This window comes from Crocuta crocuta, unplaced genomic scaffold (assembly GCF_008692635.1).
Source record: "Crocuta crocuta isolate KB4526 unplaced genomic scaffold, BGI_CrCroc_1.0 scaffold174, whole genome shotgun sequence".
Classification (NCBI taxonomy): domain Eukaryota; kingdom Metazoa; phylum Chordata; class Mammalia; order Carnivora; family Hyaenidae; genus Crocuta; species Crocuta crocuta.
In genome coordinates, this window is record NW_027530330.1 from 2,080,052 (window position 1) to 2,106,527 (window position 26,476).

Below are 26,476 nucleotides of genomic sequence, written 5' to 3' on the forward strand. Positions count from 1 at the left end.
ACCCTCCTGTGTCTCTGTGATGTCCTTTTCTCAATAAAGAAACATTGCTGGCTGATGGCCTGGGACCAGAACACAGCAGCCTCTTAATAGAAATGACTCTTCATAAGATAAAGGTGCTTTAGAGAACCCCGGAGTTTGCTTGGGATTTCCCTAGAGGCCTCCTTCAGTCCTGCACTTGACTCTCTTGAATACCACATTAGATGCTCACCTGACTATGTCAGTGGCCAGCCATTGAGGATATCCTGGAAATTCTGAGCTCTGATTGTTTTGCTTTTTCTGCCTTTGCTTCAGTAGCAGAGCTCACACTCTGCTGATGATTTCCATAATATGACAGTTTGTGAATGTTAATATTATTCTAATTAAAATGCCTGTCTGTGTTTTGGTGCCTAATCCTCACTGATCCCCTGCAGAGTCCAACAACTGGGCTGTGAAAAGTCCCCCAAATTGTGCAGCTGTTTAATGGCTCTCACTTATTCACTTCAGCACTCGTGAATGACAGATCACAGAAAATCAGAAACCCAGATGTCAAAACAGACATTGAAAATTCTGTGAAAATCCAAAGGGCCAGAACCTTCCTGACTTTTGTCCTCTTAACTGCATCATTGAAAAGACAGCATGATTTACCTGGGCCACCACAAAAATGCAAATGAGCATGAACTTGAAAATCCTTAAGAGAGCGTTTCTGAAACTGGCTAATGAGAATACTAGGGGAGACTGTGAGCATGAGTCAAATCTTTCTTGATCATCTAATCCTATGCACCAGGCATTGTATTGGGCACTTTTGTAGAATTGTCTAATTTTATTAAATCATTTCCCTGTATATCCGAAATTTGTTTTTTCCATTTCTTATCTGGGCCTCATCTTTTCCTGAGGGAGTAACCAGAACTGTTTGTTGAGAAGAAATACTTTAGGATCCTCAAAGGGGGTTCATCTACAAATACAGTTGAGAATATCAGTACTGTGAATTAAAACAACCCATAGGGTGTAGTTAGTGAGTGACAGCTGTGTAAGAGGAACGATACCAGACATAATAACCTTTTGAGAGATTCTTGCATCATAAATGGTATATTTTACATATATGATTTGTTTTTAAAAATCCTCTTTATTACAGAAGTAAACAACAAATTTGTAAAGAATGTGAAGCAAAAGAAATTAAAAAAGGTTTCAACGCAGCGACCACCATGTTCAACAGTGTATAGGCAGCTATTTCTATCTAACATGCACTCTGAAAGTGGAGGTTTAAAAGAAGAATCATTTAAACTCACTCATATGTCTCCCAGCTAGCTTGGAGTGAAATGGTCTAGGCAGGACTTAGTTGGGTTCCAGACCCCCGGTCTGTGGGCTGGATGGTGGTGCTTCTCCACATGTCTTTCCCTTTCCTTGGAGCAGTGGGAAAGTCAGGGCATGAGCATTAAATTGCACTGCAGAGGTGCAAGTGGCCAACAGGCAAGCACATTTCAAGTGTTTACTTGAATCACTTCTCACATCCCGTAAGTCAGAGTTAATCATATGGGCAATTCTGAAATCAATAGAACAGTGAAATGTACTATGATTATAGTGGGAAGGAGTAGGGAAGGGCAGATTTCCTGAACAATAGTCCGGGCTATTTTTGCATATAAGCTTTTCTCCGTTTTACGGATAATACAAATATTATAAGGCAAACTATTTTCTTGGCTTTGGTAATTTAGTTAAATGCATTTTCTAGGCTCCTGCCCTTCCCCCTGCAGTTCCGTCTGCCCAAAATGTCCTAGCTAACTGAACTCTACTTATATCTCAAAATTCCCTCAGAATCATTTCAATCAGGAAGATTGAACTAAGTGCCTGTCCTATTTTTAATATAGCTCTTAGCATATTATTTTGAAATACTCTAATTATATATTTGTCTCTTGTAATTGAAAAGTAAGCTTCCACAGGGCAAGTTTCAGGTCTTAATTCTAGATACTTAGTAAGTTTTTTTTTTTCTTTTTGTGAATTGAAATAAAAGTATATGTCCTATGTATGTTCTTTCCTTGTTTTGCTGTGACTTATAACCATTTTCCCAGTGATATAAGGGAACATACATGTAATATTCTAGTAATAATAAAGATAATACTTCCCAAATTCACAGGGCTTTAGATTTCATAAATTGCATCTATAAAAGTCATATAATTTGAGACAAGAAGTCTCTCTATGTTCTCAAGTCTCATAGTTTTATTCCTCTTTGTAATTTTCCTCTATTAAATCTTTTTTAGACTTCATTGTGTCTGTTTTTATGTTTTTAGTCTTTGATTCTAACATTGACAAGTGATGCTGGAAAAATCACAACACTGTGAGCATGCTAGATTTTTAATCTTAGTTGGACTCTGAAACAAGGTCATCTGACAGTCCTTTATCTTGTCAACAATCTATTCCAGTCTTCTTAGCTGCTCCTATAATTTTTTATAGCAAGTTTAGTCTTCTAACTCATATCCTAACCCATTTTATTTCCCCAAACTATTAGGAGTTGCTTTTAGAAAAAAAAAATAGCAATTATCTATGTTGTTCTTATCAGAAGAATGTATGTAGTTGCTCAGACACACCATTTCTTCTTTTTCCCTGGTGCATTGGCACTTTACCTTCTTAGTCTTCAGAATGTGATGCCTATCTTCTCTCTCAGGTGTTCTTCATTTACAATTCATTCATCCTCTTTTCTTTTCTTTCTTTTTTTTGTTTTTTTTTAAATATTTTATTTATTTTTGAGAGAGAGAGAGAGACAGCATGGGCAGGGGAGGGTCAGAGAGAGAGGGAGACACAGAATATGAAACAGGCTCCAGGCTCTGAGCTAGCTGTGGGCACAGAGCCCGATGTGGGGCTCAAACCCATGAACCGTGAGATCATGACCCGAGCTGAAGTCGGACGCTTAACTGACAGAGCCACCCAGGTGCCCCCATCCTCTTTTCTTTGTAAATATATACTTTTAAAACACTCATGCCTGTGAATTATGATCGCTTCTTCATATGTTACCTGTTAGAAAATGAGTACCTGGGTGTGATGACTTTAGGACCTGCAGTATAGGTTACATTACAGTTTTATGTCCATCCCATAGCAGTGGTCTCTATTGCCCCAATCAGGATGAGGTCTGGAGTGAGATGGAGTGATAATCCCTTGTTCAGCATTGAGTACGTGGCCAGAGGAGGAGATAAACAGCAAGAGCGGAAATGGAGAAATACAGCTATTCAGTGTCTTAAGGCAGAGGTGCCTATGCTAAAGTTCAGATCAAGGGGTTGATAGTTGCAAATGACAGGTACAAAGCATGGTAGGGCAGGATGCACGGGATTATCAGGTCAGTTGTTGGTGAATGTTTGAGGACCATTGCCCATGTGTGGGGTACTAGGTGTTTCTTTTATCAGTGTGTATGCAGGTATCACACTTATCCATTACAGGACAAGGCTCAGTTAGAATGTACAATTAGTGTGTAATAAAGACTTTGGTTGTGTGAATTGGGTATGGCAAATATTCTTTCTTTTAAAAAAAATGAATAAATTACTTAAGTAAGGAATTCAAAACTAGGACAGGGAAGGGCCTACACTCAAACCCAAGTCTTTATTCAAGCTAGATTTTTTTCTAATCATTTGGGACTAAGTTTTAAGTTTATTTCAGAGAAAACTCTGCTAGTTAGATGCGACTCTCTGTCATCTTCCATTTGCATTTTATACTCTTTCCACAAATATTTTATTATTTTCTTAAATATATTGTGATAGGCACATTTCAAGAATGGTAAGATGTGTTTGTGGAAAATTCCAGTCTTACAAAACAAAAATTTCACAACAGACAAATAAGTATATAGCCATGCATTCTGAACTGGAACCATCTTGCTTTAGAATGAATTTTGAACTTTCTCCCATTGGCAGATACAGATGTGCAATTTCAAAGCCCAGTTGCTTTTGTTTTGTCTACCTGATGTCTTCTAAGAGGACTGTTTCTTTTTCATCTGCTTTATTTCTCTTTTGTTGACCTTGTTTCTTTTTTAGTTCTAAGTATCTCCACTAAGAGTGATTTTTAATCACTCTACCCATTTTTTGGAAAAGATATAGTGATATAATTTGACTTACACTCAACTGTAAGAAAGGGGGATTAACTCTATGTTATTTGCACAAACTTTTCCTTTTGGCTGAAATGCTGTCTCAACCTGAGACATTTCACAAAATTTCATTCAATTTTTATTCAGATGATTTCTCTCTTTTCCCATTCAAGTAATCTGTGCTCCTTTTGTGCAAACCACCACTTCAGTAGTCTTCATATTGCATTGAACTAAATCATATATTTATGTTTCCCATATAGATTGTGCTGTATTTCAGAATATCATGCTATGGCTTTGTGTAGCCAGCACTTATTACATTTGTGCTAAATAAATGAATAAAGGTGGAAATCTCAAAGGGATTATTAAGAAAATAGGTGCAAGGGGGAGGATCTTTGATGAAAACCAACTAACATCCATAATAAATTTGTAGGCCATATATGATCACAAGCCATCATTGTTAGGAGCCTGGGAAAAGTAAAAAGAACCTGAACGAACACTTTGGTTTTCTTCCTGAAGTGATCACCTGCTGATTGCACTATTCTGGAAAAATGAGTAAAAAAAATCAATTTTGAGTTAATGTGTTGAGGATGGGGTGGAGAACAATGTTCATTTCAGTCACTAAGGCTGATTGAGGGTGTGATCAGTGCTCATGGCAGAAAATTACTTCAAATTACCTGAAAACTTATTATTATCCAAGCCCAAAATAAGTCCTAGTTTAATGCAATAGGAAGGAAATACATTTCAAATAGATCCGTTTATCTATCCATCTGCCTCAATCTAATTTACAATTTGCAATTATAAGCATTTCATTAATCAGTTAACAAGGCATATTTATAAGGCACATTAATTCATAGGTTACAGCAGTAAACTGACTTATTTTAAAGCCAACCTTGGTATTTTAGCAAGGAAAAGCTAATGTTGTTTATTCCAGTGCTTGGTTTTATATTCAAGTGTTAGATTGGGAATTAGGTTTAAGATGTAAATCAACCATTATGTTAATAAATACTTTAGTTTATTATTAATAGTTTAAAGAGGTGAATTGTTGATTGAGCCTGGATAATATATGATAGATACAACATGAATATCAACATTTCAAAAATACAGGCAATAGAAGAACATGATTAAAGAACTAATCTTTCATGTGGCATGTTGGCTTCCTGTCTTTGTTATCTCTGTGAAATGTGATCGTAATATCTTTGTTATTTCTCCAAGTCAAGTTTTAAAATAGATAATGAGGGGAAATGATACAATTTTTAAGTTCTTAGAGGCATTTATAGTGAACTATTCTATAGTATTTAAGTTACTGAGTAAGCATTTTAGAAAAGATAATGTAATCTTGGTTTCCTGCACTTTTGAATTCTAGGTCTATTTTTTTTTTTTAATATTTTTTAATGTTTTATTTATTTCTAGGGGAGAGAGATAGAGAGAGAGACAGAGACAGCGTGAGCAGGGGAGGGTCAGAGAGAGAGGGAGTCACAGACCCTGAAACAGGCTCCAGGCTCTGAGCTGGCAGTCAGCACAGAGCCCGATGCGGGGCTTGAACCCATGAACCGTGAGATCATGACCTAAGTGAAAGTCAGACGCTTAACCGACTAAGCCACCCAGGTGCCCCTGAATTATAGGTCTAAAGTGTGTGACTGAAGGTGAATAATTATCCCAGGCAAATATACACTCTTCCAATTTAATAACATATAAGCTTTTATTTTCTTGGTCTGAAGGTCTGCTGATAGGATAATTTTGAATCTCTGTATTAGTATATGAGTTTCTCTTTAAGTTCTCATTCATTGAATTGAGCCAAAAGCCAGATTTTAGTCTCTTGGGCAGTTTCTGTTGTTATATTTTTCACCTTTCTGAGTCAAAATAGAGTTCTCAATTCCTCTCTTACCTAACCTGACATTGACCATCTCATTATGTGTGAAAAATTTTATCAGAGGCATAATCAATGTTTGCTAAAACTCCCATGTCCTAACAGCTAATCCAAAACCTCATGGTTCAATAGCAAAACTTACCTGATAATTATAACCCTACTACCATTTTAAAGGGAGCCAGAAACATGTAAATCTGATTTTATATTTTCCATCCATCAGTGTTGCATACAATTAGCTTCTTTGTGCCTGAAGCTTCAACAAAAAGTATTGATTAGCTTTCAAATAATGCTACTGGTAGTAAATGTTGAATTTTGCTGCAGGTAAAATGTGTCCTGTCAAATAATAATCAACAGCAGATTCATGTGTGTATTTGAGAAGAGAATTCACATTTGGCAGGTCATAAACCAACATGGACATTAATATTGATTTGAGTATTCTTACTAGTTTTGGACACTTATCACACGTGTTCTTAGAAACATCTTGGTTTTGGATATTTATTCACGTTAATATTACTATATGCATTCCTTAAATTAAAAGCTTCACTAAAAATTATCATGTCCATACTGTTCAATTTCCCACCTATGGAAAATGGTCATTTTTTAAAGCCATAGTGCGTGTATTATCAGGTCTACATAGTTTCTATGAAAGAATGTGTTGACATCATCTCGGAGGCTGCAGTTTCAGTGGTTACTGGGAAAACAACTGTCGCCTGAATCCAGATTCAGAACAGTCTTGGGACCTTAGGACTGTCACTTTGCCTGTCTGAATTTCAGTGACTGCAAAGTGAGGAGTCATTTCCAGTTCCAAGAAAAAAATTTTTTTCAAAACCACTAAATTCTAATTTTAAAGCCATTAGACTCGTCCTTCACTTTTCCCCCTTAAATTATTTGGTATGTTTTAGGAACTGCAATGTAATTAGTTGTTAAGGTGATTACTGTACTCCCTGGTTGACTTGATAATGACAACCTATTCTTTGTGACCTTTCCTTCCTAACATAAGCAAAACACAAGCAGATTCCATGTGTTACATAAGGGAATGAATATGTGAATAAACTGAACAAAAAATATCAAGTACTCGTAATTAAGACCTCTTCTCAGAAAAGCAAAGTTGTGCCTCAAGGCTCTGTTTTCATAATTCAGAAATCTGGGGAGTGATGGATGGCGGGAGTATTCAGATAGCTACACAAGTAATTCACATACCATAACAAAGTTGGAGCCTTCATTCTTCAAAAAGCTATTGAGTAAAGGTATGAATTGCTATCATTTTACCCCTAGAGAACAGAACACTTTCTTAATATTCTAAGCTATTTCATTAAATAGCACTTAATACCTACAATAAACTATATTGCAAATGGCTACGCAAAGGATATATAAATATATATATATAGATTTAGGGCAGCTTATGACCTTGTCATTATCAGGTTCAAAGAAAGAAGGCAATTTCTTTGCGTATAATTGCATTTAAGTTTTTTGCCATAACAGTTGAAATGAGAATTGTTAGTCTTTTAAAGATTAATTTAATTACACATATTTTGGCTCCTTAAAGAGGTCTAAAGAATAATTAAAGGGTGTTTTATTTGGAAAAATCCCTCACTTCTTTGCAGTGCATCTCAGAATCTATTACTTTAGCCTCATACTGGATGGACAGGTTTGTGTGGATGACAAGAGGGAGTGGTGGGAGCTGGCTTTTACCCAGAGGCCTTTCCATTTTCAAAAATTGAAAATCCTCTCTGTCACCAAAAGTTTAATTTAAATAGCTTACTATCAAATATCTAAAAACAATACCTAAATTGAAAAGGGAAAAAGAGACAAAGTGAGAGTAAGAAAAGTGGCAAAGAGCTGAAAATCCCTTCTACAACAAATAAATAAAGACCAACTGGAACCATAAAGCCCTTCAGGTACTGTGTTAGTAATTTACGTTGTTACTCAGGCACCAGCCAACTCCAAATTGGCTGCCTCAGGGTTACGGAACCACATGTCTTCCCTTTGGTGCTGCTGTCTTTCTGAGAGACTGGAGCAAACTTCAAGGAAATTTACAAGGGAGACAGTTGGAGGGGCTGGTAAGATGAGGAGGAAAAAGGAAGGATGGGAGGTTGTGGAAGGTTGCGGATAAGGAACAATTTGCACAGTACAGAGAACACCTGAAAGGAGAGAGAGAAAAATTGAGAAGTTGTGGCATAGTTGAGAATAAAGACAAGTGGTTCATATGTTTTTGGGTTCTTGACATCTGTATATTCCAGAAAATTTAGAAAAGAAAGCAACAGTGGGAGTCTATGAGTTAAGCAATTTCTTCCTAGAGAGAATTTGCCAATCTTAAAATCAGGAAATTAAGCGTACTTGAAGTCACCATTATAATTTTGCTGGCAATGTGAGACTCTACTATGACTTGTTTATGGTGTGTAAATGCTGTTTTCAACATCACAGGTTTTGGCTACTTCCATTTAGTGAAAACTGCATTATTAGGACATTGTAAACTATAAGGGATTTGAAATGAAATAATCTGTCACTTCAATAGGAGTTTAATACTGTTTGTGTGTTAACCTCATTATCTGAATTTAACACTCAGAATTAATTATCATGCTTTGTTTTGAAGCAATATAGTAATAGAACATTCACACTCTATTGACTTTGAATTGGTAACATATGAGTAATCTGGGCTCAAGTTTACCTTTGCAAAGCAAGTCATTTCTTTATAAGTATTACTAATTTAATGGGGCAAAAATTTTGGTAGGGAAGATTTTTACATGCGAAGGTAATTTTCTCCAGAAGCACCAAGCTACGTCACAGGTAGCCACTTCACTAAGGAAAATCATTCTGCTAGTTAGAGATAACTTATATTTATTCTTCAGGTATGTTTCTTTTCTTTTTTTTTTTTAATTTTTTAAAAATGTTTTATTTATTTCTAGGAGAGAGAGAGAGAGACAGCATGAGCAGGGGAGGGTCAGAGAGAGAGGGAGTCACAGACTGAAACAGGCTCCAGGCTCTGAGCTGGCAGTCAGCACAGAGCCCGGCGCGGGGCTCGAACCCACGAACCGTGAGATCATGACCTAAGCGAAAGTCGGACGCTTAACCGACTAAGCCACCCAGGCGCCCCTCTTCAGGTATGTTTCTAAAGGTCTTACTGGGTCCTCTGTTAGCCTAGATGAGTTGTGTACATGACAATAGGAAATACTTTTGCTGCCCTTTAAAAAGGCCACTGTGGCAAATACTGTTATTTGCTTACTTGATATCCATTTTTCTCTTCTTACTGTTAACAAAACACGGGTTTTGTTTTATATCGCAGTAACTCTAGGCATATATTCTCTTTCCCAGTTTCCTTTGCAGCTAGATTTGGCCATGTAACATAGTTCTAATGTCTTGGAAGGTTAAAATCTAGCCAGTGAGATCCAAGTGAAGGTCTACAAGGGTTTCTGGGAAAACTTTTATGTTTTTTGATGAAAACTGGTACCACTGTCCATATTTTCTTTTCTTTTATAGTGTTGTTGTGATGTCTGGGGTTCCAGCCATGGGCTGGAGCTTGTAACCAAGAGGTGACAAGCAAGAAGATGAAAGTTAAAACCATTAAAATGGTAGATGAAGAGAATGGAAAAAGCCTGAGTCCCTGATGGTATCTCAGAATAGCTAAACTAATGCTAGAAAATGCGTATCTTTGGATTTCCTATTATGTAAGAAAAATACATTTTGTTTGTTTAAGTCATTCTTAGGTGTTTTGTCATGTCATCAGATCCACTCACGATACATTAAATATTAAGAAGTGTGTGACTGTGTACATGTATATACATTTGTCCTTCCATTTAATATGAGGTTTATTTGAATAGATAATGTTCACTTACCTTTCCATTAAGGGGAAAGAAAAGACAAAAAAGAGAAAAGATAGAAAAGAGCGTGTGGGAAAGGAAGATAAGAGAGGTTATCATGAAAGAAAAATAAGGGGTAAATTTTAAAAAGAAATTAAAAATACCATAGTAAACTTGAAAATGTAATTATTTACATTAGTTTCTGCGTACCTTATTTTATTAAAAAAGTTTTTAAATGACATAGTGTTTTGCAAAGATGCAGACATTTGTTTTAGGAAGAAAGTGATGAGGTTCAGAGGAGTGAAGTCACATCTGATGACTGGGGAATGCGTGTTTCCACATGATGAGCCTGCCCACTCGATGGAAGATTGAGAATTCTCAGCCAAATCAAATGTTTCTGCAGCTTGTTAAAGGGAATTGTGTATATAACAGCAAAATTGTCCTTGAAGTGAACATGGTGAAATGAGGGGCCTTAAGAACTCAGATGAAACAGCATGAAATATGGAGCCATGTGGGATGTGCTATACGTATACACTCTTATAACAGTGTCTTCCTTCCACAGTACCAGGAAGGGACAGGCCTGGTGACCAATGTGTACCCACCTCTTAAAAGAAAAATATAACTGAATTGTGCATTTATTTGTTAGTGACAATTAGTTTTTATTCTTAGAGCATTTATAACTCTAAGAGATTTAAGTAGCACTTGAAAAGTCTCCAAGGAGATTTAAATAGTATACAATCAATCTTGTACTCGCTTTCAGAAAAAATATGGTTCCCACTACTTCCTTCCTTCCCACATATTCCCACTCTTACACCTCTAGGAGGAATATACTCTGAACACTCTTTTAATGGGTATATACATAAATATATAATTATTGCCCCAAACATAGAAAATGTATTTGTAGAATATTACCGATCCGGAAGAATACATTGGAGATATTTTGGCATATTTCCTTTCAATCTGCTATCTGTATGTCTATTTATCTGTCTTTTCTCATCCTCACAAAATCATATCCTACTATACTATAATACTATCATTACATATTTGTATCAGGGTTTATTTTTTGTAACTTTTCATCATGATCATATGCTTTGAGAACTGTATTTTCATTGGCTTAGGAGCGTTTCCTGGGGAATGAAGTAATGAGAAGCCTACCTTACCCCAGTAAATAAACACGAAAAAGAGGCAGGCATATAGAAGGGTGCATGTTCAATGTAGAAATCACAAATGATTGAGTGATGCTGGTGATAAACAAGGTTAGAAGTCACTAGTCTAGACAAGGACTTGCATACTGATGGCTGTTAGCACATCTGGCCTGCAGATGTTTTTTGGTTTAGGTCATAGAGTGTTTTTTTTTTCTTCCAAATTGAATTATGGCCAGCATTTATAAGTTGATAGGTTTCACATAAAAAAAATCTGATGTTACATTTTTAAACAGCCAAAATTGGCAACGCAAGGGCCACATTTCTACAAGTGTCTAGAGTCAATAGCAGATACTCAGTAGGATGGAGTGTGTGTTCTCAACTACTTGTTGTCCCACGGTCAACCCGGTTTCTACAGGCCTTTGAATTTGTAAACCTAGAGGCCAGCCTAGATAATTCCTTCATAATTATTTACTAGTTATCATTATTTTAGTGTGTGTGAGAGCATAACCTTTCACTGAGCTTAACTAGATAAGGCAGAGAAGGGATCATGGTCTTTTTCAATATAGCTGTCCAGCCTTGTTGACATACATTAAATTCTTAGTAAATATTTGAAAATTGGCCATAGTTTTTGACGGACAGAAAATTTTAGGCTAAAATAGTTTAGCATAGGCTATTATAAATTAAAACTATATTTAAAAATACCACATTCACAGATAAGCAACATAATAGCAGAATAGGCTATATCTTCGATCAAGTTTCTGTACACATTAATTGAACTAACAAGAGGCCTCATTGAAAATAATTTTCATTTAAACAAAAACTTTAGTGTTTTATATCCAACCTGCCAGAAGAACAGGTCTTCTTTTCATGTGAGGCATATATGGGTGATGGGGGTAAAGAGTAAGGCAGAAGGGCTATTAAAAATTGTAATTTGTAAGCCATATAGCAGTGGTGACCTTTGTATCAAATGTTACATCTAGTCCTTCTGAGATGAGGATCGTATTCCCAAGTAAATAAAGGTATTCATCAGAATGAACTATAGAGTTTTTGTACTGCTTTATAACATCCAAACAAAGGAGGAATGTAGGATATAAGACCAAAGAATGCCCTATGGAGCCTTAGAAATTAAAAAACAATCTCATAGGAGTAATGATTTTTAAAATCCACATATGGATAATGATTTGGAATAGCTGAAACTTTCTCACGTCTTACGGCCCTCTTGACTCATTCTAAAGTTTCATGCTCTCATTGTGGAGGAAGAGCGAACTGAGGGAGAAAGGGATTTTCTTTATATTCAGATCGTCCATTTTAAATGCATACAATATGTTTTCCATTTCCCATTTCATGAAATCTACCTTTTTTTCAGCTGTCTTTTTCTTGTAAGGAGAAACATAAAGGAGCTTTCTTTGGGACCACTGGCCTTGACTTTCTGGTTATTTAGGTCTTTGTTAAGTACCATTTGTGTTTTACTCTGACCAGATGCAGATATTAGAATAAATGGGAATATGAAGATAACGGTTGGGAGGACAGAAGTTAAGAGGATATAAGAGCAGTATTGAGGTGGTGGAATTAGGCTGGAGATCATATCTTCTTACGACACCATTGGACTCAGAAAGGAGCTTTTGCTTCATTCCTATGTTGATAAGAAGGGTTTAGATCTGAAGGCTAGACCTTTAGGCGTTTGTTGATTTCTCTGAAGCACTTTGCCAAATTTAATGACTTTCAGTAAATCAGTAAGCTTAGCAGTTCTATATTTCTCAAAGATAGGGTATTGTGATAAGGGTAAGCAAAAACTATCCAACATAACATTGATATATTTTTGACAAAATACATAGAAAAATCATTTGTTAAAATTATAATGGAATACTTGTTAACCTTGGATTATCTCTATATAGATCTATATCTTGGAAGAAAATGCCATCATAAGCAAGATTTCAAGAAATAAACTATATGGGCATGAACTGATGTCTTTTTCTATGTTTTATCTCAGGGTTTTAATTTAAGATTAATTTCTTCTCTACAAAGTTTGCTTTCCAAGCCGAATTATGATGGCTTCAAATTGCTCCCAATTTGATGTTTAGAAGCTTTCAGTTTCTTACAATCAGAAGTCTTCATGAGCATACATACAACCCTTTTTTTTCTTTTCCCTTTTTCCTTTTCTTTCTCTTTTTTTAAGGGAGACAGACTGTGTGAGTGGGGAGGGCAGAGGGACAGGAAGGGAGAGTGTCTTAAACAGGCTCCCGACCTAGTGCAGAGCCCTACACTGGTTTCAGTCCTAGGGGCTGTGAGATCATGACCTGAGCTGAAATTAAGTCAGATGTTTAACTGACAAAGCTTCCCAGGCACTGCCCTCCCACCCCTTTTTTGAGGCATATGTATGACTCTAGGCAACTGAATACTGTTTTGAACAAAAGAATGACTTGAAATGATTGTCAGAATTAGTTTCTCAGCTAACACTATTCCAAACAGCTGACTCCAGCCTTTGGTTATTGGGTAACAAGCTTGTTCATCAGCTAACTTTATCTGAAAGAAGAGACTTAAACTTCTTCATCAGGGAGAGTTTTTTGTTATCCTGCCTTATGGTAGGCTTCCAAACTTAAATGATTGTTTTTTTTTTTTTTTTCTAAGCTCGGGACATAATTTTCTGAGTCTCATGTATTATGTACCACAAATGGTTATTGAGGTTTTGTAAAATCACCAGATAGGAAAATAGATGGAGTCTTCTGCTCTAGCCTCAGTGCTGGTTAGGAGATGCAAGTTGGAGTAGAGTTGGGAGGTGGGCAATGGAAAGCAGAGAGAAAAACAGAGAGGTGAACTAGGAGGGAAATCAAGGTTGCTTCTGGGGTTTGGAGTTCCTCAAGTAAATATTTTTATAGGTATCTGTATAATTAATTTTATTACACAGGTATTAGAAAATTCATGGTTCTCTGTATAGAATAGTGATTATGAATGATGGTTTAAAATAATAGAGTTGGGAAGAAGTACTTATTTGTTTATTGTTTAATTGGTATATGTGATGATTCATTGTAGGATCCATGCATCATCTCTTTAAATTGAGATCTAGGAACCATGTCTTTATGTTCTTGGTGGTCAAATGCATCATTCTTGGTTAATTTTATTTCTCCCACCATGAGAAAAGGATAGCAGTGCTGTTATTACTCAACAGTATCATGACTCTTTACTTTGCGTTGAAGCAATGTCGTTATGCCATTTATTTACTGTGGGGTGCATTATCACTTACAGTCCTGCATCATGCATCATGCTGCCCATAAATACTAGCCTCTGTTGCCTCTGTTGAAAGTTTTACTGTGCTTTGTTGATGATGATCCCAAGTGCAAATCTTTCCCAGAGAATTCAGAGAACTAAGAATGGTTACTGGTTTTCTGGTCATGTTATATTTACCATTTGGAATTTGCTTGTGTAATCATGGATCAACTTAATCTTCCAATCATATCTTGAACTCTTTAGTCTGTAATCACTGCATCACATGAGTGATGGTCACTCAAACTCTGTGTTGTCAACATTATTATGTCTGACCAATTTCATGCAAGTATGCAAACAACAACAATAATAACACAACCTCACCACTCTGGTTACTAAGCGTGATCCACTTTCCATGTTGTGCTCCTGAAACTGTAGCCTGGATGAGGCCTGGGGCCAGGCCTGTAGGCAACAAGCTAGAGAGCTCCTTACGATATCTGGTCTACCCCACTTGTCAGAGGCTTGGAAAGTACTCCAGAGAGGGATTCAGGCTCAGGTGCCCACTTAAAAAGCACTACAATCCCATGTACAGGAGGGAGACTTGGGAAATTTCAAGGATGGCACTCAAAACATAGAGCTTCTTTAGTCCAAGGCTGGGTCCTTTAGACTCAAGCAGGGTCCTGTCTTGCCTGGGTGACAAACCCACTAGGTGATCCTTATGCATTTGAGAACCACTGATCCACAGTGGAAATGGAAAGAAGATCTTAGTGACACATTTAAAGTAAAGAAAAATAACAAATATCTGAGCATTAGTCTTGTAATTATGTTGACAATGAGGAACACAATTTAAAATCGATATTTTCTTTTAATTTGAGGAATACTCTCTTCATTTCTTTGTGGTCTGTATGTTTCCTTTCAAGCACAAATCTTGCCTGACTAAAAATTCTAATGCCACAAGTCTATATGACATACTATTGGTGACTTTAACTAGATTAACTCCTCATCCAATGTTTCTTTGTATTTTGTAAAAAGAAACAGAATCTTCACATGTATGTTCATGTTTTGATTATTGTGAGACAAACCCTCCCCTACCTTGGTGATCTCTTTGGTGTCACTTGAAATATAGAGCAAGGACTCGCAGAAAGGCTATTTTGCAACATCAGTGAATAAATACAATTATTTAAAATTATATTTAATTATATAGAGCTGCTTTATTTTATATTTCCTTTAAAATATATCAGGAATAACTTGCTGATGTTCATGATGCTCCTCTCTCTGGAACCTGATATTTTGTTAGGTTCTTACATTTTCCTCCTAAAGAAGGGCCTCCTAACCCCCTAAGTCTGTTGCTGTAACAGTCAAATTTCACTTCTGTTTTTACTCTTAGGTATTCATTTTGTGTTGGTTTGTAGTGCTCTGGCTCTGTTGATGATTAACCAACACAAATCTTTTTAAGTACCTCCAGCAACACTTTACATGACTAATAGCTGAGGTCCATTCAGTGTTAAATTAAAAATTGCTCAGTGGTGGCTGTTTAGGAGGTTTTGAAATCTAACAAATGCTGAGAAATATGGTGTTCTTAATGCTTTTACTGCTGTCGTGCTGCTGTTGCCAGGTGCTGCGTGGCCCCCTTACAGGTTCTGGACCTACATGTCAGGTAGGAGGCAGAGAACATTTGCAGAAAACGGGGACTTCTATACCTGGAATTCAATTACTGCATGGGGAAATAAGTATTATTTATATTTTATGTATAAAGTCATAGGATTTTCTTGAAAATATTCAAAGAGAAGCATAAAATAAAGAACTCAGGAGAGTCTTAAGGACTAACTTTGTGGGTAAGAAAAAAGGTCTGAACTTTAGAGTGTTATGCCCAGATCGCGATCTCCCCCAAATCCCAAGACCACCGAGGAGTCCGAGTCACATATGCAGAAGCAAAGGGCATTTATTTGGGCTCAATCTCGGGCTCCCAGACCTCACCAATGCAGTGGATTCCTGCTGAGAGCCCCGAGCAAAGGCAGAGTAGGGTTTTTATGGGGTTTGTGATGGGGGAGTTACAGAAGTTGTGGCATGGAAACAGTGATCCAATCATAATTATTCAACATTATTGACAGCGGATTTAACCATACACATTGTCTAGAGTATTCGTTACTTTTGGCGGGATCCAATTACAACATTTAGAGTACCTTTAAATTCAACCAATTACAGAGCGAGCCTAGGGTCTTGTTTGGTGACTAACGGGTTAACTTTAACATTAGGTAACAGGGTCCTATCTATAGTTTCTATCTCTAGGCCTCGCCCTTAGTAATGTGGAGGGTGGTCGCTGGCCTTTCCTGATTGGGTGTTGCAAGGGTGGTTTCTCCTGCCTTGGGCAATGTGTAACTGCCTGATAGTTTCGGGGAAGCTGAAACTTAGGCCTTCTAGTTTAGAGGGGAAACTTAAAGCCTGTCATGGAGTCAGTTTGGTTTAGAAGTTTAGACTTGTGTCCTTACATTAGCATGTATGAATGTTTAGATACTTTCTAAAATATTATTCTGATATATTCCATCCTATTGTTTGGTTTCTAAAATGACTGTTAAAATTAGTTTTATAACTCACTAATCTTTTTTTTTTTTTTAACCCACAATATAAAATACACTGTTCTAGAGACTAAAGGTTACACAGAGAAGTCATGGGGCATAATAGTGGAGACCTCCTCGGAAGGAGATCAGGACAGGCCTTAAAAGGCAGTCAAAGGACATCTTTAAAAAGCAGTCTGAGTTATTATTAAGCAGTCATTGGGCAGTAATTTAGGAGTCACCATAGGTTTTTGAGTTGATGTAGCATTATTACTGACAGTTAATAGTGGCAAATATGTAGACAGTATTGGTGAGTTCGTTAGCATGATGTAGTGATAGTATAGATAAGAAATCTCCATTAGAGTAGATATGGAGAGTAGGGAAAAGTGTCACAGCAGCATTTAAACAAAACCTATTTGAATGGAAAGAGGAAAAGAAAGGAGTCAGAAAGACTTTGAGTTTTGGGTGATTAGAATTTTGTGGTAGTTATGGACTTGATTGTGTTCTCCCAGAATTCCCATTTAAGTCCTCCTAGTACCTCAGTTATGAGGTGCTGTATTTGAGGTATGTATTTGGAGATAGAGCCTTTAGAAACAAAATTAAGTTAAACTGAAGCCATTAGGGTGGGCCCTAATGCAGTACAATTTGTGTCCTGTAAGAAGAGGAGATTAGACAGGGTGAGGGAGGGTGAGGTAGAGAGAGAGAGAGGGAGAGAGAACTATATATAGAGAAAGAAAATCAATGCCCACTCAGACATAAGCAGCCATGGGATCTTTGACTTCAGGCCTGAGCTTAAAATTGGGTAAAATGTGGAACACAAAGCTAAGAGACAAAACATATTAAAATGTTTTGAGTCAGTAATAAAGTTTACCCAAGGGATTCATTTCTTTAAAGCCTGCTCAGAAAATACATATTTTTTCTTCTTATTTTTTTCCTCCAAATTAGAAAAATACATTTTTAAAAATAATACTTTAAAAATTTTTATTTAAGTCTGCCAGTTTTGAACGTTCATAGTTGAAAGAGGAACACTTAGCTACCACCATGTAGAAGCTTAAGGAAAACAAGTATGGGACTCAGTTTTTTCTATGGTTGTAGCAGTCATAGTACTTATTGTTATAGTATCCAAATTTGAATAGATCTACTTAATGGGGCACATCTTTATGTGCTGAAATTAAAAAAAAAATTATGTTATAACATGACAGTGAATGTCACAACTGATATAAACAGAACATAATTGGATAGGTAAATATATTTTAGAAAATTAGGTATTATATCCATAAACCAAGAATAAGTAATTTCTAAAACTTATCTACAAATTTTAAAAAAGATACATTTAATAAAAACCAAGTGAAAATTTCTCACTAAAAACTTACGTATTTCTATAATGTGTTCCATTAAATTCTATCGCACTAAGTTATTTTACAAAGCCAAAGAAATATGGAAAGGAAATTAGATGGAGTGTATTTGTATTGAGTAAAAACAAAATTAAACACGTAAATATAAAAACCCCACCCCCAGAAAATATTAAGTTAAACTACAGAAAAAAAGCCCAAGACAAAAAAAGTTCAAAGATTAAAATGTAATTGAATTTGAGAATTAAGGGAGTGAATTCTCATTTCTTATAAATTTAAATGACCAGGTAGACCTGTTTTCTAAAGTTAAGAATGGTTAGTCTTTGGAGGACATAAACATAATTATAGGTTTTATTTCATGACTATTCTTTTTTTAAGAGGAACCAGCTGAAAAGTTAGATGTTTCCACCTATGGCTACTTAATATAATTTTTCCCATAAAATTTTGCATTTGTGTTGTTTGGTTCAATGAGAACATTAGACAAGGGAACAAGTTAGTGCAAGCTTCTATGAAATCACCATTTCCATAAATTTTGGAGTCCAGCTTACCAAGTGATGGGCTTTTAGATATTAAAGATGCTTAGATTGTTTTAATGTAATTGGCACTTGACTCTGTATAAAAATTCCAGTAAATATTCAGTGTTAGGAGAAGAGCTCAACTCTAGTTCCTGAGGCAGAAATGAGTTTGCTGTAATTCCTTCTTATGTATTAACTGCATATACAAAGTCTGAGGACCAAAAATAAACAAATGAACTGTGCCTCTTATAACTTATTTAAATATATGAGGTTATTAAATAATTTAATATCATTAATCTGTCAACTACTGTCTTCTTCATTAAAGACAGCACTATTTGTAACAGCACCTTTATGGTTTAAAAACAATTATATGCACAAATGGTTGCAAGAAAAGAGAAATAATGAGAAAATGTGGAACTCCTAGAAGTAAATCAACAAAGGAATTAAAAAAAGATATATATGCCATGATATCTCACACCTTTCAGAAATTAGAAGTTCAATAGCTTGATATTATGTATAGAGATAGATGGTCAAGTACATTCTAATCTACTCTTTTCATCTAGGCATAATACCTGACACAAGGTGAGCAAAGAATTAGGGACTGATGTCTCTTACTCCTTGTTCACTCATTTACCAGACAAGTACTTTTTGAGCACTTATTATGAGAATTTCCTTTCTGATTAGTATGCAACACATGGGAGATAAAAAAGGAAACCTGGATCATACTTCTGGGCTCAAGAGGTTTTTGATGATGTTGAACATGTGGTAGGTCAAAGTCAACAGAAAAAAGTAGGGGAACTGCAACAGCCTGGTGATTTGGATCCTTAGAGCTAGATTCTGTAAAACATTTGAGAGAAAAATTAAATAGAGTTGTTTTCTAACCCAACTACTTTGTGAATAACCTAAGTGGTGATGACATCAGTGAAAGAAGATGTAATTGTGGAATTTCAGAATTGATGATATAAAAGCAACCATTCCTTTTTTGATAGTATCTTCATTTAAATAAAAGCCAATAATGGGTAATACTTAGACTTTAGAAGAGAAGTCAAGAGAAACTCTGTTACTTTAGTTGTGTTAACATTGACTTTATCATTAATGTCATTTTGATACCTATTTCTTTTTAACATAAGATATGATAATTATGCATTTTAAAAGTAAAATATTAGTAGTTTTTATGTAGGATTAAAAAAAAATCTTTTTAATGTTTATTTTTTGAGAGACAGAGACAGAATGTACCCGGGGGAGGGGCAGAGAGAAAAGGAGTCACAGATTCCCAGGCAGGCTCCAGGCTCTGAGCTGGCTCTGAGCTTGTCAGCACAGAAGGTGATGCTAGCCTCGAATCCATGAACTGCAAGATCATGACCTCAGCCAAAGTCGGGCACTTAACCAACTGAGCCACCCAGGCTCCCCTGCAGGATTTTACTTCCAGTATAATTAAAAGAAAAATTAAAGCATTTTGAAACTATTTGGTCATTGTTGCTTTTAAATGAAAAAAAAAAAAAAAGCTGATTTGGAGAAAATACTATATGTATCTTTGACTTTATACATTTTTCACTTCATATTTTTGTTTTTCTATCTTCTCCTGTACACAGATGTGGCAGAATACCTTTGATCTCACCCTTATTTATTATTCTATATATTTTGCTGCTACTAATATTTAAAATGTTGTTATCTATTCTATGTCTGTGCCTTGAAGCTTTGAAATCTTCCTGGACAGCCCAGTTGTCAAGTCTGAAGGCTCCTTGAGCCAGGGGTTCATTCTGGCTTGTATTGCTATTTATATATCCGATGTTTAATTTGCAGTCATGGCCCTGTGATATGTACTTGTTAATACCCACTGTTAACCTCTAGTTGCTAACAGTTCCTTCCTTAACTATTCTCTGACTGCTTCCAAACTATTATCATCAAACTTGAGTCCTTTGATGTCTTGGAATTTTGGTCCTGTCCATTCATGTATAGTTCAAACATGGTATTAGGTGATTAATGTGACTATTGCAACCTAACGCAATAATACTCTCTTGGAAATCCTTACTTTAAACCTGGGATACAGTGGGTATTCTTTTATGATTTTTTCATACACACAGAAACCAAGTCTATTTCTAAGAACATGTATTAGAATCAAAAGCACTAGGCAAGCTGTAACTCATTCCAGAGAAGTCTTTTTCTTTTTCTGTCTTTTTTTTTTTTAACTTCTAAGTTTAAATAGATTATCCACTTTTCAGGTTTTTTTCTGAGTTATTACAACTGTTCATTTATATTTTCATCAATCAGTCAATGTATCAAATATTGTCTGACCATCAGTTACTGTCTTATATATTTTGGGGAAGAGTTAATAAATAATACAGATATTCTTATTACCTTTTGAGAGCTTGAGGTTTAGTTGGCAATATGGATAAATAATAAGGAAATTAAAAATTTGTGTGTGTGTGTGTGTGTGTGTATGTGTGAAAGGTTTTTAAAGGAGAAGTAAAAGGTTCTTTGGCAATATGTAGGAGAAGCAACTATCTGGGATTTGAGGATTCAGAGAAGGTTTCTTGAAAGGACTATTTAAAGTGAACTCTGAAGTTAGAGTAAGTGACAGTGAGAGTGGGGTAGGGTGATGTTGCCTGCAGAGCAAGCAGCATAGACATTTGAGGAACTGAAAGCAGGTTAGCATGGTGTGAGGCAGAAGTAGGGAAAGAAGTTGGAAAGTAGACTGGAATATTAAGTGGGAACCCTAATTAGGAAAGAATCTATAGGCAAAATTAAATCGTTTGGATCTCAAACTAACAACAAAAGGGAATCATTAAAGTGTCTTGAATTAGGAATGATGAGATAGAGTGGAGAATGGAGTGGAGGGAGAAGGCATGGAGATATTGGTACCTGGAAGGGGCTATTTTAGAAATCTAGTAGGAGATAATGATGGTTTGAAATAGGATGGTAGTTCTATGGCTGGACAGAAGTTGATGAATTTGAGAAGTTTTTTAGGAGGATTGCTGAGACTTAAGGAATGACTTAATATTGGAGGTGAGGATTAAACTGATTCTAATGACTGTTGTCTTGAGTAGACAATGGTGATACCATATACTGAGATAGAGAATATAGAGTAAAAGGAGTTAGGGGAAGAGGACATGGTAGATTATTCTGGGACATTTTGACTTTGGTGAGTGGAGCTGCAAAGTGGAAATACCAATTAAGTAGGATAATATCTCTCCAAGCTCAGGAGAGAGCCCTAGACAAGAGATAGTAGCTACTAAAGCCACAGAAGTTAAGGTAATCACACAGTAAGAGTAACAGAATGAAAAGAATTGGCTTAACTGAACTTTAAGCACAATAACATTTAAGGACAGGATAAGAATCCCTCTCTCTCTGTTTTTCTCTCTGTTTCTCTCTCTCTCTCTCTCTCTCTCTCACACACACACACACACACACACACACACACACCAAGAAGTTAAAGAAAGGTGGGAAGAAAAACAGGAAAATGAAATGTGATGAATGCAAGGGAAGAAAGTGCTTTAAATATGGAGGAGTAGATAATGTGTCAGATACTTCCAAGAAATTAAGTAAAATAATAGGTGAGTGCCTACAGGTTTAGGTAGACCATTATTGACTTTGGAGGAGTAAGTAATTGGGGCAGAACCAAATTACTATAAATGAGAAATGGAAAATAAGGAGGTAAAAAGAGTGAATATAACTGTGGATTAAGATTAGCTGTGAATGGAAATAAAGAGGATAATGGCTGGATTAGGTTTCAAGACTGTGGAGGAAATGAGTATAGTTGACCCTTGAACAACACGAAGGTTAGAGGTGTCAAGCCCCCACACAGTTAAAAATCAGCATAAAACTTTGACTGCCCCAAAACTTAACTGCAAATAGCCTACAGTTGACTGGAAGCCTTACAGATAACATAAATAGTCGATTAACACATATTTTGTATGTTATATATATTATATATTGTATTTTTTCAATAAAGTGAGCTAGAGAAAAGAAAACGTTAAGAAAATCATAAGAGAAAATATATTTATGGTATTATACTGTATTTATCAAAGAAAATCCAAATAAGTGGACCAATGAGTTTAAACCTGTGTTGTTCAAGGGTAATATAGTTTATATTCTGATAAGAAATGGTTTCATAGATAATTACAGTATTTTAACTTTTATAATAAATGAGTAAGGATGGCAAGTTTCTTCAGACTGCATCTTCTTAGCACTACCTTTTAGTGGGCATTGCCAAGGTCCATGGTCTGGTTATCAGTTATGTTCCAAAATTAATCTTACTTATATTAAACTATGTGCCAATGGGTTAATCAGAATATTAATTTTTAATTAATAGATTATTTTCAGAAAAGTTTTAGAATTACAGAAAGATTGAATGGATTATACAGAGTTCCCATACATCCTTCTCCCACACCCAGCCCCGCACACAGTTTCCCCTATAGTTAATATCTTACATCAGCATAATCTATTTGTTAAAATTAATGAACTGACATTGGTACATTATTATTAACTAAGTTAAGTCCATTATTTAGCTAGAGTTCCTTAGCTTTCACCTCATTCCTCCTTTCTGTTCTGGGATCCTGTCTTCTTAATCTCCTCTAGGTTTTAATAATTTCTGAGACTTTCCTTGCTCTTGATGACCTTGACAATTTTGGGAAGTACTCATCAGATATATTGTAGATATATTGTAGATGTATATGAACATCTACTGGAATTGGATATTTTCTCATGAATTAGGCTGGAGTTATGGGTTTAGGGAAGGAAGTTCACAACAGTAAAGTGTGTCACTTTTATCATATCTCATTAAGGGTGCATACAATCTACATGATTTGTGACCATTGATGTTGACCTTGGTCAACAGACAGAAGTAATGTTTTTCAGATTTCCTTACTGTTAGTTTCTCCCTCTTATTTTCTTTTTCTTTTTTTAAAAAATGTTTATTTATTTTGTGTGTGAGAGAGAGAGAGCACATGAGCAGGTGAGAGGTAGAGAGAGAGAGAGATAGGCAGAGAGAGAGAGAGAGAATCCCAAGTAGGTTCTGCACTGTAAGTGCAAAGCCCAATGTGGGGCTCGAATCCACAAACCATGAGATTGTGACCTGATCCGAAACCAAGAGGCAGACACTTAACAAACTGAGCTACACAGGTGCCTCTCTCCCTCCTATTTTCATTCTTGGAAGGAAGTTACCATGAGCAGCCCACACTTAAAGATGGGGAATTATTCTTCTCCACCTTTAAGATGGAGTATCTAAATAATTTATGTAGAATTCTTCTGCATGAGAGATTTGTCTTTTCTATCTCATTGTTAATTTATTTAATCATTTGTTTATATCAGTATGGACTCATGGATACTTACTTTAATCTTTGAGTTATAATCCAATACTACTCTATTTTATTACTCCAGTTGTTACAGCTTTGATCTTTGAGGGATCTTTTAGTTGGTGCCTGTGTCACTTCAACCTTCATCAGCTATTTTTTTTTTAATTAAATTTTAAAAGTTGGACCCCTGTGCTTCACCTATTCATTCCTTTCACCCTGAGCCCTGGAAACCATTGATTATTTATCTGTCACTCTTATTTTATCTTTTCCAGAATGTGATATAATTGGAGTCATGTACTATGTAGCATCATTTAGACTAACTTCTGTCACTTACAATATGCCTTTAAGGTTCCTCCATGTCCTTTATGCCTTGATAGATCATCTCTTTATATCGTTGAATAATAGTCTTGTTTGGATGGACTACACTTTGTTTATTTAGTTGTTGAAGAATAACTTGGTTGCTTCCAATTTGGGGTAATTTTAAATAAAGCAGCTGTCAGCATTTCAGTGCAGATATTTTGGTGTACATAAACTTTTGTACTGAATCAGTACATGCTAGGACCATGATTGCTGAACTGTATGGTAATAATATGTTTAGCTTTATAAGAATATGCCAACCTGTCTTTGATATTGGCTGTACCATCTTACACACCCACCAGCAATGAACAGGAGCTCCTGTTGCTGCACTTGATTGTCAGCACTTGCTATTATCAGCTTTTTTGATTTCAGTCATTCTAGTAAAAGCATTTCCTTGTGGTTTTAATTTGAAGCTCCCTAATGAAAAATAATGTTGAGCATCTTTATATACTTAATTTGCCTCCTGTATATCTTCTTTGAGGAGGTTCAGATCATTTTAGCATTTTTTATTGTGCTGTTTTCTTATATTAAGTTTTAAGAATTGTTTGCACATGTTAGATACAAGTCTTTTATTAGATATGTGTTCTGCAAATATTTTCTCACAGTAGGTGCCTTTTTATTCCCTTAGCGTCTTTCACAGAGCAAAAGTTGTCAATTTTAACAAGACCAACTTACTGTTTTTTTTTTTTTTTCTGTGATCATCATGCTTTTGGTGTTTTAAAAAGTCATCATCACACCATGGTCACCTAGATTATCTCCTATGTGATCTAGAAATTTTATAGTTTTTTATTTTACATTTAAGTTGTGATCTTTTTGAGTTGTTAATTTTTTGAAAGGTATAAGTCCTCTATCTAGATTTATTTTGCAGATGGATGTTCAATTATTTTAGGACCATTTAGTGAAAAGAGTATCTTGTTTCCATTTAATTGCCTTTTCTTCTTTGTCAAAGATCATTTGGATTTATTTGTGTGGGCTTATTTCTGGGTCCTGCGTTTTTTTTCATTGATATATGTGTCTGTTCTTTTGCTAAAACCATGCCCTTTGGTTACTGTAGCTTTATATTTGGGCTTGAAGTCAGATCATCTCAGTTTTCTAAATAATTTTTTTTACATTTATTTGTTTTTGAGAGACAGAGTGAGACAGTGTGAGCAAGGAAGGTGCAGAGAGAGAAGGAGACACAGAATCCAAAGCAGGCTTCAGGCTCTGAGCAAGCAGTCAGCACAGAGCCTGATGCGGGGCTTGAATCCAAGAACTGTGAGATCATGACCTGAGCTGAAGTCAGACCCCCAACCGACTGAGCCACGCAGGCGCCCCTTCTAAATCATTCTTTATCTTTAATATAGTGTTGAAATATTTTGAGTCTTTCATCATCCCATAAAAACTTGGAATGACTTTATTGATATCCACAACATAACTTGGTGAAATGCTGATTTGGATTACCTTGAAGCTGTAGATCAAGTTGGGAAGAATTAACATCTTAACAATATTGCATCTTCCTATCCATGAGCATAGAATATCTCTCTATTTATTTAGATACTCCTTGATTTCTTCTGTCAGATTTTTATAATTTTTCTCATATAAATACTGTAAATATTTTGTTAGGTTTATCTCTTAACATTACGTTATTTTCTTTTTCCTTTTTTATATGGAATACTTTGTGAATTTGCATGTCATCCTTGCACAGGGACCTTCCTAATCTCTGTATCATTCCAACTTTTGTATATGTGCTGTTGAAGCAAGCACTGTTACATTATTTTTGGCGCTAACATAAATAGTATTGTATTTTAAAGTTCAAATTCCATTTTTTCATCATTGGTATATGGAAAACGATTGCCTCTGTATATTAACCTTGTATTCTGTACTTCTGCAGTGATCACTTATTTATTACAGGAATTTTTTGTTGATTCTTTGGAATTTTCTATGTAGCAATCATGTCCTCTCTAGACAAGGACAGTTTTATTTCTTACTTCAAAGACTGTATGCATTTTATTATTACTTTTTGGTCTTAATGTATTAGTTGGGACTTATAGTATAATGTTGAATAGAAGTTATGAGAGGGAATATCCTTTCCTTGTTTTCAGTCTTAGTGGTAAGCCTTTGGTTTCCCACCATTGAATGTGATTTTAACTGTGGGTTCTTTATAGAAGTTCTTCATCAAGTTGAGGAAGATCCTCTTCATTCTTAGTTTCCTAACAGTTTTTATCATGGATTAGTGTTAGATGTTAGGATATGTCAAAATATATTTTTCGTATCAGTTGATATAATCATGTAAATTTTCTTCATTAGCCTGTTTGTATGATTGATTACATTAATTGATTAATATTTTTTGAACCAGTCTTATATACCTGGAATAA

The 26,476-nt window shown here is 35.6% G+C and overlaps 1 protein-coding gene and 1 non-coding gene across 2 annotated transcripts in view; one reads left to right on the top strand and one right to left on the bottom strand.

The window, feature by feature from the left end:
* The window catches only part of LOC144232803 (uncharacterized), a 413,974-nt gene that overhangs the window by 168,505 nt on the left and 218,993 nt on the right, over positions 1–26,476 (top strand). The window lies entirely within an intron of this gene.
* Positions 25,762–25,865, bottom strand: LOC144232816 (U6 spliceosomal RNA). Its single transcript, XR_013335527.1, has one exon. It is a non-coding gene; the product is annotated as a U6 spliceosomal RNA (small nuclear RNA).